This window comes from Dermacentor albipictus, chromosome 4, assembly GCF_038994185.2.
Source record: "Dermacentor albipictus isolate Rhodes 1998 colony chromosome 4, USDA_Dalb.pri_finalv2, whole genome shotgun sequence".
In the NCBI taxonomy this organism is placed as follows: Eukaryota; Metazoa; Arthropoda; class Arachnida; order Ixodida; family Ixodidae; genus Dermacentor; species Dermacentor albipictus.
This window is the reverse complement of record NC_091824.1, coordinates 107,405,025-107,416,747: the sequence shown is the minus strand read 5'-3', so window position 1 is coordinate 107,416,747 and position 11,723 is coordinate 107,405,025. Positions and strand designations below refer to the sequence as shown.

The following is an 11,723-nucleotide window of genomic DNA, read 5'->3' as shown; positions in this document are numbered from 1 at the left end:
TTTTACATGGGAGCTGTATATGGCTAGGGTACCATGGAAATTTCGTGTCAGCACACAAATTCTATCATCATCAATGGCTCATACCCCCGCAAATTATGGCTCATAAGCGCGTAAGCAATTACTCATACCCCCGTAAGAAAGCAAAAAAAAAATGCAATGGCTCATGGCCCCGTAATTTCAATTTCAATTTCAATTTCAATTCAGTCTTTATTTTTCTCTTGTACAGAGAAGGAGACAGGACTAAAAGCTCGTAAGCTTGACAGAGGTCCTGCCCCCTTTATCAACTTGGCAGTACAGTACACAGACAGAGATTTTCAATTTTCCAAATAAACACTGAAACAAAATAACAAAACACTTTGTAAAAACAGCGCTATGAATTGCAGCATGTTCATGGATACTCACTTTGCGTGGGTTAGTTGCGACGACACTACTCCTGTGGTCGTCGGTGATTTCAATGTGAATGTGTCGGGACCGAAAAGGGAGTGGTTTACGCGTTTCGCGTTACAGACATATCGCTTGCGATGCCACACCGACCCAGCCCAACCGACCACCCAGTGGCGTACGTGCATCAATTTGACATTGTCAAAGAATGCGTTTACAGTTGCGAGTATGCCGATTAGTGTATATTGACACGTGTACTTGTTTATCCTTCTCGGGTGACCGCAACGTGACAATAGCATAGCGACCACAAAGCCATTGGGACCGTCGTTACTAAGTGACAACAAGTGATGCCAATAAAGTCTTTACCACAAGTTTTCTTAACCACGATGTTTACAGCTCCGCTCGTCATCCACCTTCGCAGGGCTGAATTGTCTTGATTTTCCTACCCTATGCCCTTTTCAAAACACTGCGATTTTAGGCATAACGTGTTTTTATCCTCCCGGAGGTAATAATAATAAAAATAACAATCACGAGAGCAAGAAGATTACAAGAAGACGGCACCGACAACAACAGCAACAATCATGCTTGATTTTTTAACCCAGCTATAACTAGTTTTGCAGAGTGTCGACAGCTACTATTCCCTTGGCGCACTGATGCTTTTCATACTCGCAAAACTGAGGTAACTTTCACTCGATTACCGTGTCGAGTGCCTTCCTCAAAATTTCATCAACACAGGGCTGCTCTGGCGCTCTCTCCCCGCTGTGTTGGTTCTGTGGTGAAGATGAGATGACTGATCATTTTTATTTTATTCTGTAGACAATTCACACATGCAATGAAAAGCATTTTGGAAACAACATTTAGAAAAATTTGAGTGGATTTCCCAATTCCTGAAATGCTTGCTCTTCGAGCGTTGTCTCTTAGGCCAAGTCGCAAAGGTGTTTACACAGTCGTTGAAGAGTTTATAGATGTTTCAAAAATATTTATTAGGTAAACTTATATGTGTTTGTACTTTCCTATTCTTTTCATTCTTTCCCAATTGTACTAGTTGTTTTCTCAGAATTACTGATCGCCTTCTAACTCTATCCGCATATTGGCCAATTCCCCACAGTGGGTATGAGCAAGTGACAGAGGGCAAACAAAAGACAAGCAAACAACAGGTACGGGTGCCTCAGGGAGCTGTCCTATCTCCTGTATCGTTTAACCTGTTAATGAGTTCAAATCATCTGCCTCAGGATATGCATCTGTATGCTTATGCCGATGACATTGCCTTCTTCGCGGCTGCGAGTGACATCAATTTTGTTTATCAGTCTTCACAATCGTACCTTTCTACTCTTGAGGCGTGGCTTTATAGTATTCCTCTTTTACTAAACGTAAACAAAAGAGCCGTTCTTGCATTGCCTTTTTCCGTGTCCATACAGATATCTCTAATACACGGTCAGAGAGTCATTCCTCTGGTTTAGTCGCATAAGTACCAGGGTGTTACATATGACGGAAATGATAACTGCTGTTCTCGCATAGAACGCATTGCAACTAAGGTTACATGAGTCATGGGGATAGCACGCAGAATCAGTAACCGGCGTTCTTGTACGGGAACGGACGCACTCGTCGTGATTTACAGTATGCATGTGCTACCGATTCTGCAATTCGCCTGTGTTTTGTTTTCCGGAAGTGCAATCTATAAAATAAAATCCCTTGTTCCTTTAAAGTCACCCCCCCTCCCCCCGAGAAGTTGTTCGCCTGTGCTTAGGTCTTCCAAAATTATGTTGCTCATAATATGTTATATCAGGAAGTCCGCACGCCTTCTCTTCCCACGAAATTCCGAGTGCTTGCGGTGCAAACCTACCTGAAAGTTTGTGAATCACCTCTGAAACGTACGCAATGCCCATTTATTTACGAACCAAATTCATTTTTGAATACGTTTGGTCACTGTTGCGTAACCCACAGATTTTATTTGTACGAGCACAAGTGGCGCCTTTAAAAGTACATATTCGGGAGACCACTCTATTCGATGTTTCCGCGTCGTCACTTGATGAGAATTCAATCCACAGATGATTTTCCCAATGCCGCTAAATTGCTACCACCAGCATACTTGAACGGTCCTTTGGAAAACGATTTGGTACATTTCTAAATAAATATCATAGCGACTGATGCTTCCTCATGTGAAGAGAAGGACGGGCGTTGCAATATACTCACCATCTATTCGCTGGACTTTTCACTTGCATGGTCTTCCAGATTATACACCATTTTCTATGCAGAACTCTTCGCAATAGCTTTAGCTTTTGCGAAAGTTACTCCTAAATACTTTAAGAGCAGTTATTAACCCAGATTGTCCTTCTGTATACAACGCGCTTAAGGCGTCTACAAATTGGCCCAATTTGAACACATTATTCATTAGCTCCACCTTCATTACGTTTAGTTCATTTAGTATGGGTGCCACGCCACCGAGGAATAGCATGCGCCACTTTAAATCATCCAGTGGTCTCTGCGCCGACCACCACTGCCCATATCACTGCGGCTAGAGATGGGGAATTTGACCAAAGACCGAAAAATCCTCTCACTAGCAAAATCCACAAACTTTATGCATCTAAATCATTTTTGGAAGCGGCAGGGGTGTCCTGTCGAACTGTTTGAAATTTCATCGACAAGCCTGCATTGCCGTATCCCACTGCTCAATTTTTACTAGCACCTGTCTGGTCTGGCGCGGTATCCCCGTTATGGCTACATCTGCAATGAGCCGAAACTAATCGATCATTTTTCTATCGTGCCGGCAATTTCACACTCAACGAAAAGAAAGTTTCCGGAAATCCGGCTTCGTATATCTCGGGCTGACTTTATCCAGTACTGTAGTACTATCACTCGGAGCATTGTTGTTTGGATACGGTGACAGGAATGTTTGCCAAGCCATATATAATTACCCATGAGAACCAAAAAATTACCCTAATAATATTCCCCATTTTTTTCACGATTGAATTATGTATGCTTCATTAACTTATAAAGTTGAAATAACAATGGGATAAATTCATGCTAATAATAATACTATAATTCAGCACAAGCTTAGCACGGAGCAGGGAGTAACATTCAAAATACTCCTGACTACGTCCACAGCATCTTACTGCTCAAAATTGCACCCACCACAGTTCCCGTATTTATGGGAATTCTGCGACGTCCCCTATGCCTTACACCACATGGTGTGGGAATTTGAATGAGCAACAAGAACCAAGCCAGAGCACGTAACCACTGAATTGCAGTAGGAGGCCCAACTGTCATGCCCATATTCTGTTGACCAGCTAGCACCGGTGAACCGTGCCCGGGAGATGTGCAGGTACCACTGTTTCCTCGCATGAGGAAACTGTCCACCAAGGGCGAAGAATACTTCGATTGCTCGATAATTACTCTCTTTCTCCCTGACACAAGAAATTTAGATGAATTGAATTCTGTCGTTTTACGTGCCAAAACCGCGACGCGATTAAGAGACACGCCGCAGTGGAGGACTCCGGATATTCTGAACACCGAGGGATCTTTAACGTGCTAACGATGCACGGGATACGGGCGTTCTTGCATCCTCCCCCCCCCCCTTCGAAATGCGGCCGCCGCGGCCGGGATTTGACTCGGCGACCTCGCGTTTAGCAGCGCAATTATAGCCACTAAGCCACCACGGAAAAGCTTTAATTATCCTTCACCTCAATAATGCCTTTTACATTAGGTGTTATTTTTACTTCTTCCTGTCTATGAAAGGCTGGCAACATTATTGATGCGAAAGCATCAAACGGGTCATTGAGCGAAAAGGCCGGCGTCTGTAGCAGTGAAACGGTGTCTAAACCCCCATTGGCTATGACGACACGTCACGGGCGCGCCTCGGCGCAGCAGAGCGGGCAAATCGGAACACCTGCTGCTCCGTTAGCGCGTCGGTTGTTGCGTGATGGGAGAGGGCCTAGCCGCGACGCCACGTCACCAGCGCGCCTCGGCGAAGCAGACAGGGCAACGCGACGCCGCGGGGCAAGACGGGCTGTCGTGGGCGAGGCAGTCACGTGACGCGCGCGTGCGGGTGCCACCATCTCGCTTTCGGAAGCCGGCGCACGGCCTCTCTCTCTCTCTCTCTCTCTCTCTCTCTCTCACTGGGCTTAGCTGGTGCGCGCGCCTGCCGGCCGGCCTTTGTGGCCGCTGCTGTTTCCTCGGTCTCCCGTCGCGCAGGGCGTGGTGGCACGCGGCGCTGGCACCGCAGGCTGCTGCTGCTCGGTTTATGTTATTTGATACCAAATATAATCTTCACAGAGCGACCTTCGTCCCCATGGCTGAACAATGCATCAAAACGACTAAATAATAAAAAGAAAAGATTGCTTCGTAAAGCCAATCATTCCAATACCCCTACTGCCTGGGAAAAATATTACGTCAGTGAAAAGGCGTTTGACTCTTTGGCCGCAACAGCTTAACTAACCTGCTACTCAACAACACTCCCTAACATGCTGCAAAACAATCCCAAACAATTCTGGAAATACATTAGCCAAAATAACCGCAAAACATTATTATTGTATGATAACGACAATAATTGTGTTCCCGACCATAAAGTATCTGAAGCACTAAACTCTGTCTTCTCCGTGTTCACTTCTGAACTTAACACTGACCTCCCAGACTGTCCTTACCTCAACAACCCAACGATGCCAGACATAACAGTCGAGGCAAATGGTATCACCAAGCTAACTGAATCCCTCAAATGAACATCCTCGGCCGGCATCGATGGAATCAGTTCCAAAATGCTTAAGAACACTGTGCACATCTCTAGTGTATCTTCATGTCATATCTTACAGCCATCATTATCATGTGGAGTGGTGCCGCAAGACTGGAAAATAGGTAGTTCCAGTAACAAAAAAGGATCATCGCCATCGTGCCACAATTACTGTCCAATTTCCATCATCAGTGTTTGTTCCAAACTAATGGACCATATAATTTATTCTCATATTGTAAGCTATCTAACATCCGCTAATTTCTTAAATCCTAATCAACATGGTTTTCAGAAAGGCATGTCCTGCGAGACTCAACTAGCTCTCTTCGTTAATGACATCCGCTCGCATCTTGACCAAAACATACCCATAGATGCCCTCTTCCTAGATTTCCAAAAGGCTTTCAACAAGGTTCCTCATGAACGGCTCTTCCTAAAACCATCGCGTCCTAATCTTAATTCTTGTGTTTTCCAATGATACGCAACTTTCTGACTAACCGTCAACAGTTCGTTTACGCTAACCAATGCTCGTCTAATTTATCACCCGTTATCTCCGGCGTGCCATAAAGCACAGTTCTGGGGCCACCACTCTTCCTAATATACATTAACAACTTACCTATAGGCTGTTCTTCCAAAATCCATTTATTTGCTGGTGATTGTGTAATCTGTCGTACTATTATTAACGACGCTGATTCTCGTGCTCTCCAGTCTGACCTTAACGTCATTGAAACTTGGTGTAATAATTGGTTAATGCCCCTCAACGTCAAAAAAACGTCGCTGCTTACTTTCCATTGTCGTCAATCATTTATTTCAGCTAATTACGTTATCACCGGTTCGGAAATATGTGCTGTGACTTCTTATAGGCACTTAGGTAATATTTTGTCCAATAACCTCGGTTGGTCATCGCACATTTGCGGCATTAGCAATGATGCCACTCGTGTACTATGTTACCTGCGCCGTAATCTACGTCTTGTTCCCCCCCCCCCCTTTCAGTAAAACTACTTGCATATTTAACGCTTGTTCGACCCAAGCTGGAATACGCATGCTCAGTGTGTGACCCATACCAATCTAACCTGGCAACAGCACTGGAATCCATACAGAACCATGCAGCAAGGTTAATTCATTTTGACTACTCTTACCACACTAGCGTTACTAAACTTAAGTCATCTCTGAACCTTCCGACCCTCGAGAACCACCGCAAAATAGCAACACTGTGCCTCTTTCCCAAATTTTATCACTCGCTGCTTCACCAGACGGAAATCACGCCTGCGCATCGCACTTCATCCCGTCATAGCTGGCATTCAAAGGCCGTTTATCCCCCTCCAGCTCGCACCACCACTCAGCTTAACTCTTTCTTCGTTCAAACTGCGAAAGACTGGAATCATCTACCTGCTGAAGCAGTGCACCACTCCAGTCATTCATCGTTCAAGGCATTCATCGAAAATATTACCTAAATATGCCCACCCCTCACGTAAAACCCCAAATGGGGTATTTTAGGTACAAATAAATAAATAAATAAATAGCCTTGTTTTTATATACTTTTGTTCGTTTATCATACCACCCGGTTGATGGCCTTTCTCCCACAGTGGGTATGTGCCATTGTATAAAAATTCATCATCATCATCATCATCATCATCATCATCATCACCACCATCATGTCTTCCGTTCGATTGGAACAACAATGGCGCGAAATTGATGCAAAACTAATTTCAGTCACGTGCAGACGCGCCTAATTCACCTAAAGACGTTTGGAATTATTTCACTGCACTTTATTGCAACAGGAAGCGTTGCAGTGTCCATAGTAATGTGATGTGGAAAGCTGGCAATACAAACAGCTCGACCTTGTGAAGAAAACGGCAGGGCGAACAACTGAAAAACATCGCTATATCGAAATTGTTCGAAGGGAATTAGTGCCTTGAACAGCACTTCCACCGCATCTTTAGTTTCTATTTACGCACTGTACCGAACTAGTCAAAACCACACTCATCGCGACACCGTGCAAACGTTTAAAAGACTAATAATGAAAGAGACAGCCTCGAAGGCGCCACGCACCACTATTAGCATGTTCGATGGCCGTTCCAAATGCACTATAATTTGGAGTAGTACAGTTTGGCCTAAGCTACACAGAAACTGGCACTACATCACATACGTTTATTGAAGTATCCAGCAGTTTACGTTCCTAAAGACACCGTGTTGCGATTTGTTTTTGTCACGGGTTCTTTAATAATTTGTTAATTTCTAATTTCTTGGTATAATTTGTCAAATACCTTTAACTTTTGCTTTTTAAGCTTTGTGATTTTCTGCTTTAGACATTTTCTTTCTCAATGTGTGGCCAATTCATATCTTGGCATGTGTCATGTTTGAAGAAATCAACATCAACATTATTAGCACTTTGTCCTTGTCATATTTCTGAGCCGCTATGACAACGCGTGGGGAGGTGGGGGTTCTCTTTAATTTCTTTACTTCAAAGAATATATATATATATATATATATATATATATATATATATATATATATATATATATATATATATATATATATATATATATATATATATATATATATATATATATATATGATTAATTAATGTAGTTATATAATAAATTAATAATATAATAACATATATAAATATAAAATATATTTTAAACATATTAAGTTAACCTAGATCGGCAGATTAGGCTTTGGGACACCATTTGGGACAATGCAGTCTGGAGGACTATTTTCTGGCGAACCGTATTTTTTTTTTCTATATCTGTCAGTGAATAAAGCCACAATGCGTTCGAATGTTAGCCAGCGAACACTAAACTTTATTTTCCTTCTCTCCACGAAGTCATGAAGCATGTATAGTTCTCTGTCAACAACACTGATACGTCATCGCCTTAACATATATCATTTACTCTGGCCGTGCTCGCAAGCTCACATAAACTACGAAGAGGACAAGCGCAAGTTTGAAGAAGCAATCCGGAGCGAAGAACTCGCTCCCCAACTCGGGGTCGTCCAGCAGGTCCACGACGCTGCCAGGAAACTCAACCTCCCGGTCCCGTCGTGGGAGACGCCCACTCCACGAGAGCCCAAAGCTTCGTGGTCTGCAGGACCTCGAATAAAGTTGATTTCCTTCCTTCCTTCCTTCCTTCCTTCCTTCCCTCCCTCCCTCCCTCCCTCCCTCCCTCCCTCCCTCCCTCCCTCCCTTCCTTCCTTCCTTCCTTCCTTCCTTCCTTCCTTCCTTCCTTCCTTTCTTCCTTTCTTCCTTCCTTCCTTTCTTCCTTCCTTCCTTCCTTCCTTCCTTCCTTCCTTCCTTCCTTCCTTCCTTCCTTCCTTCCTTCCTCCCTTCCTTCCTTCCTTCCTTCCTTCCTTCCTTCCTTCCTTCCTTCCTTCCTTCCTTGGGGATCGTCATCGCCAGGGAATTTCCGCTCCGACCAAGCACCCGATGGCGGTCTAGCCGAATTAAGGCACGTTCTTACTTGGAACATCTGAGTCTGTACTCACAAGAAATTCTTACGCTTGAGTTGTTCATTAGAACAAATTCCTTCCAATCCTGATGCTGGACATGTTATCTAAGGCGATCCAACCAATGGCAAAAAGCACTTCGAAATGTTTCGTGAATTAGCCCCCCCCCCCCCCCCCCATGGTCCATGTTTCACTTATGTATGGTAACAAAAAAGGCATTCCCGCTACAGCCCTTACAAGTGATGTTCGTGCACCAAAAAACTTCATAAGCGCCTCCGCCGGCCAATCGTAATCGCGAATATGTCACAGTGAATGCTGCTCAATATCGAACGCTTTTTGTAAATATATGACGTTCATCTTTCTCGTACGGACGAAAATATTGGCCAAATGGAGCCATGGGGCTGTTTTCTCGCGCAGTCACTTTCCGCGATACGTTCCCTTTCACGAGATTTCGCGAGAATATAGCTCCGGCCGTGTCAGCGTCTACGGGCGACAACGATCTTGGCACAATGCCAAACCTCGGCCGGCCTGGAGCGTGCGTCTCGCGTTCAAACCAACACTTCCTAGATTACTCAATCCCTCCTTGCTCTGACGGTGACGTCAACACCGTGTGCCGATGCTTCCATAGCGCGGGCGCTCGATAAAAAGTTCTCGTCGAGCGGCCGCGCTTCTCGCAGATAGCACTCGTCGTTTTTCTGTTTTCTTCTGTTAGTCTGTGATATGTACTTTTTTTTCGCTACGATGTGCCATGGTGTCAAACCAACAAGCCCAAACAGCCACACTTCTTGCAGCTGGCCGTATTCCGCGGAAGCATTCCTCTTTGAACCGCAAGAGACTAATCCTCGTTATAAATTGAACAGGACTAGCTGTCGTAGCCACGGGTTAGCCGAGCGCTATTGCGCTAAGTAGTGCAAAATGTATAAAGGCTTTAATTTCCGTTGTACGTCAGCAGTCGACAGTTAAAGGTGGGCTTTTTATTTGTTACTGAGGAAGTCAAGGCATCATAGCAAGAAATGACTCGAGGGTGTCTGAAAAGGGGCCGCGGGTGGGGTCATGCGCCTGGGGGATTTCTCGAATTGCTTAGCGCGTGGCTGCGCGAACATGAAAAGTATTAGTCGAGGGTTTTATCCCCATTTGGGCCACATTCGCAGCAATTTCTCGGAAGGAAACACGGCTTGTAATGCATAGCACCATATAGGTTGAGTCAATTAAGAATACTTTTGTTTGTGTACTATATACGTTATATACGTATATACGCTGCAGTGAAATGGCAAAAAAAGATCTGCCTCTCACGTGGACACACGAACGACTAATGTGGCCTCTACAAAAGTGTCGTCCACTTCTTTTATTTATTCGCCCTAATGAAAGCCTATAGCGTTCGTTGTTGCACGAGAAAAGACGCGTAAATACATTCAGCTAAACTCAAACAACTAGATATGTTTTTCAAAGCATAGTACCACTTTCCACGCTCGGCAAAACCATGCATAATTCTCGGTAGCGTCCTTTATAGGACACTGCTATCCGGCAGTGGCGAGAAAGATGCAGGAAAGAGAAACGCTGCTTTTTATTTAGTTTTTCCTTAATTCCTTTTTTTTTCGGGAGGGGGGGGGGGGGGCTTGGGGCTGAGAAACAGCCGACAGAAATTACGTCGAGAAAAGCTGGTGAGCGTGCGGTTTGCGGACAGCAGCGTTTTTTTTTTCTTTAGTATAAATAGCACGTTATCTATCAGCAAGTAAGAAATAGCTCCACCTACCTTCGTAGAGGAGGTATTTCGTATTCCTTCCGTGAGACTGCTCGTAGCCACTTATATCGGCTGCTTTCTTTCTTCAGGAAGGAGAAAAAGGGTACCTCCGGCTCGTTGGTGGTAATGCGCGGCACTCTGGCACACAACAATCACATGGCATGTTTATACTTTCCTCATTCACGTTTCAAGGAACCAGTAGCACAACCACGCAGTGACCGCAACGCCGACTGCACACAGCACACGCCGCCAAGGTAGCGCACGCACGGCACGACGCAATAGCAAAACGACGTGTTCCGGCGCCGGCATCTCGTCGCCTACTGCCCGGCTGCGAAAAGTGACGCGTGTGACGTCACGCGAAAAGCGAGCAGGCATTCAGTTATATCAGTTATATCTAGGAGGTGTTGTTCAAACGCCAGAGGTACGCTACGGACCAGCCGTGGCCACGCACGCTGTAGCAGCACAATGCCCGGAATGATTTCACCCGTAGTCGCCAACGCGTCGGTGCTAACATCGCGAAAAGTATCCTTGACCAAATTTCCGGAGTCCCCCGCTACGGCGCGCCTCATAACCATATCGTGGTTTTGGACCGTAAAACCCCATAATTTTTTTTTAATGTGTCCTTGAAGGTAATTGCCCGAAAATATCACACCAGGGCCCGTATTTACAAAAAGCTCTGACACTAATATTGTTCGTACGAAAAAGTTCCAGCCAATCCTGATGCTGTACATATCATTAGCAAAGGTGGCCATCCAATGGCTAACAGCCCTTACACACGAAAACCTTCGTGAATTCAGCCCATGCATTACGTAGTTGTGATGCACAAGGGTCGACCACGTTGTCGGGTGGTTCTGTCGGCGTAGTGCTGCCCTCGGCGATATTACAGCGAAGCTGTCCATGGTAGCACCTGGAACAAAATGTTTCCGAGATGTCGACAAGAACAAATTGTCATGTGGGCCGACCTTGGTGATGGCGCAGAAAGGGTGCAAGCTCAATGGTACATGCTCCTGCGGGCTGGGGGCCTGTAAGGCGCCCTTGAACTGCCCTTGTCACACGTGGGACCCTATGGATGACCCAGGTAGAAGAAAAAATATGTTTTGCGCAAGTTTTTGAAAAAGAACTGTTGAAAGACTCTCGGTGCCAACTGCGCCAACGCGTTAATGCCACTGCTCGCGCGTTCGTCGTCGTCGTCTTCCACAGCTGGCTCCGTTGCCGCTCATCATTCCAGCGTCGAATTTCACTTCTGACGTCATAATGGGGAGACCGGTATGAGCGATTGCTTAAGGGGGTATCAGCCATTCATTGCCTTACGTGAAGGTCAGATTTAATAACAGAAGTGATACGCGAATGTTTATGCGTACGTATATCGCCACAATGACCACAGATTAGGACAACAAACATGCTCGTACCTTTGTTCAATATTCTGCGTCACCTCTG

At 45.1% G+C, this 11,723-nt stretch overlaps 1 protein-coding gene across 6 annotated transcripts in view; it reads right to left on the bottom strand.

The window, feature by feature from the left end:
- Positions 1–10,633, bottom strand: part of LOC135920929 (glutamate receptor ionotropic, kainate 5-like) — a 167,822-nt gene extending 157,189 nt beyond the window's left edge. For 4 of the 6 annotated variants that reach the window (XM_070537367.1, XM_065455211.1, XM_065455210.1 and 1 more), the window contains exon 1: positions 10,299–10,632. The gene's annotated coding sequence lies outside the window, so the exon portion shown is untranslated. Of the gene's footprint in view, positions 1–10,298 lie in introns of all 6 variants that reach the window. The other 2 variants (XM_065455213.1, XM_065455214.1) reach the window with 2 other exon arrangements.
- Positions 10,634–11,723: the final 1,090 nt, after the last annotated feature.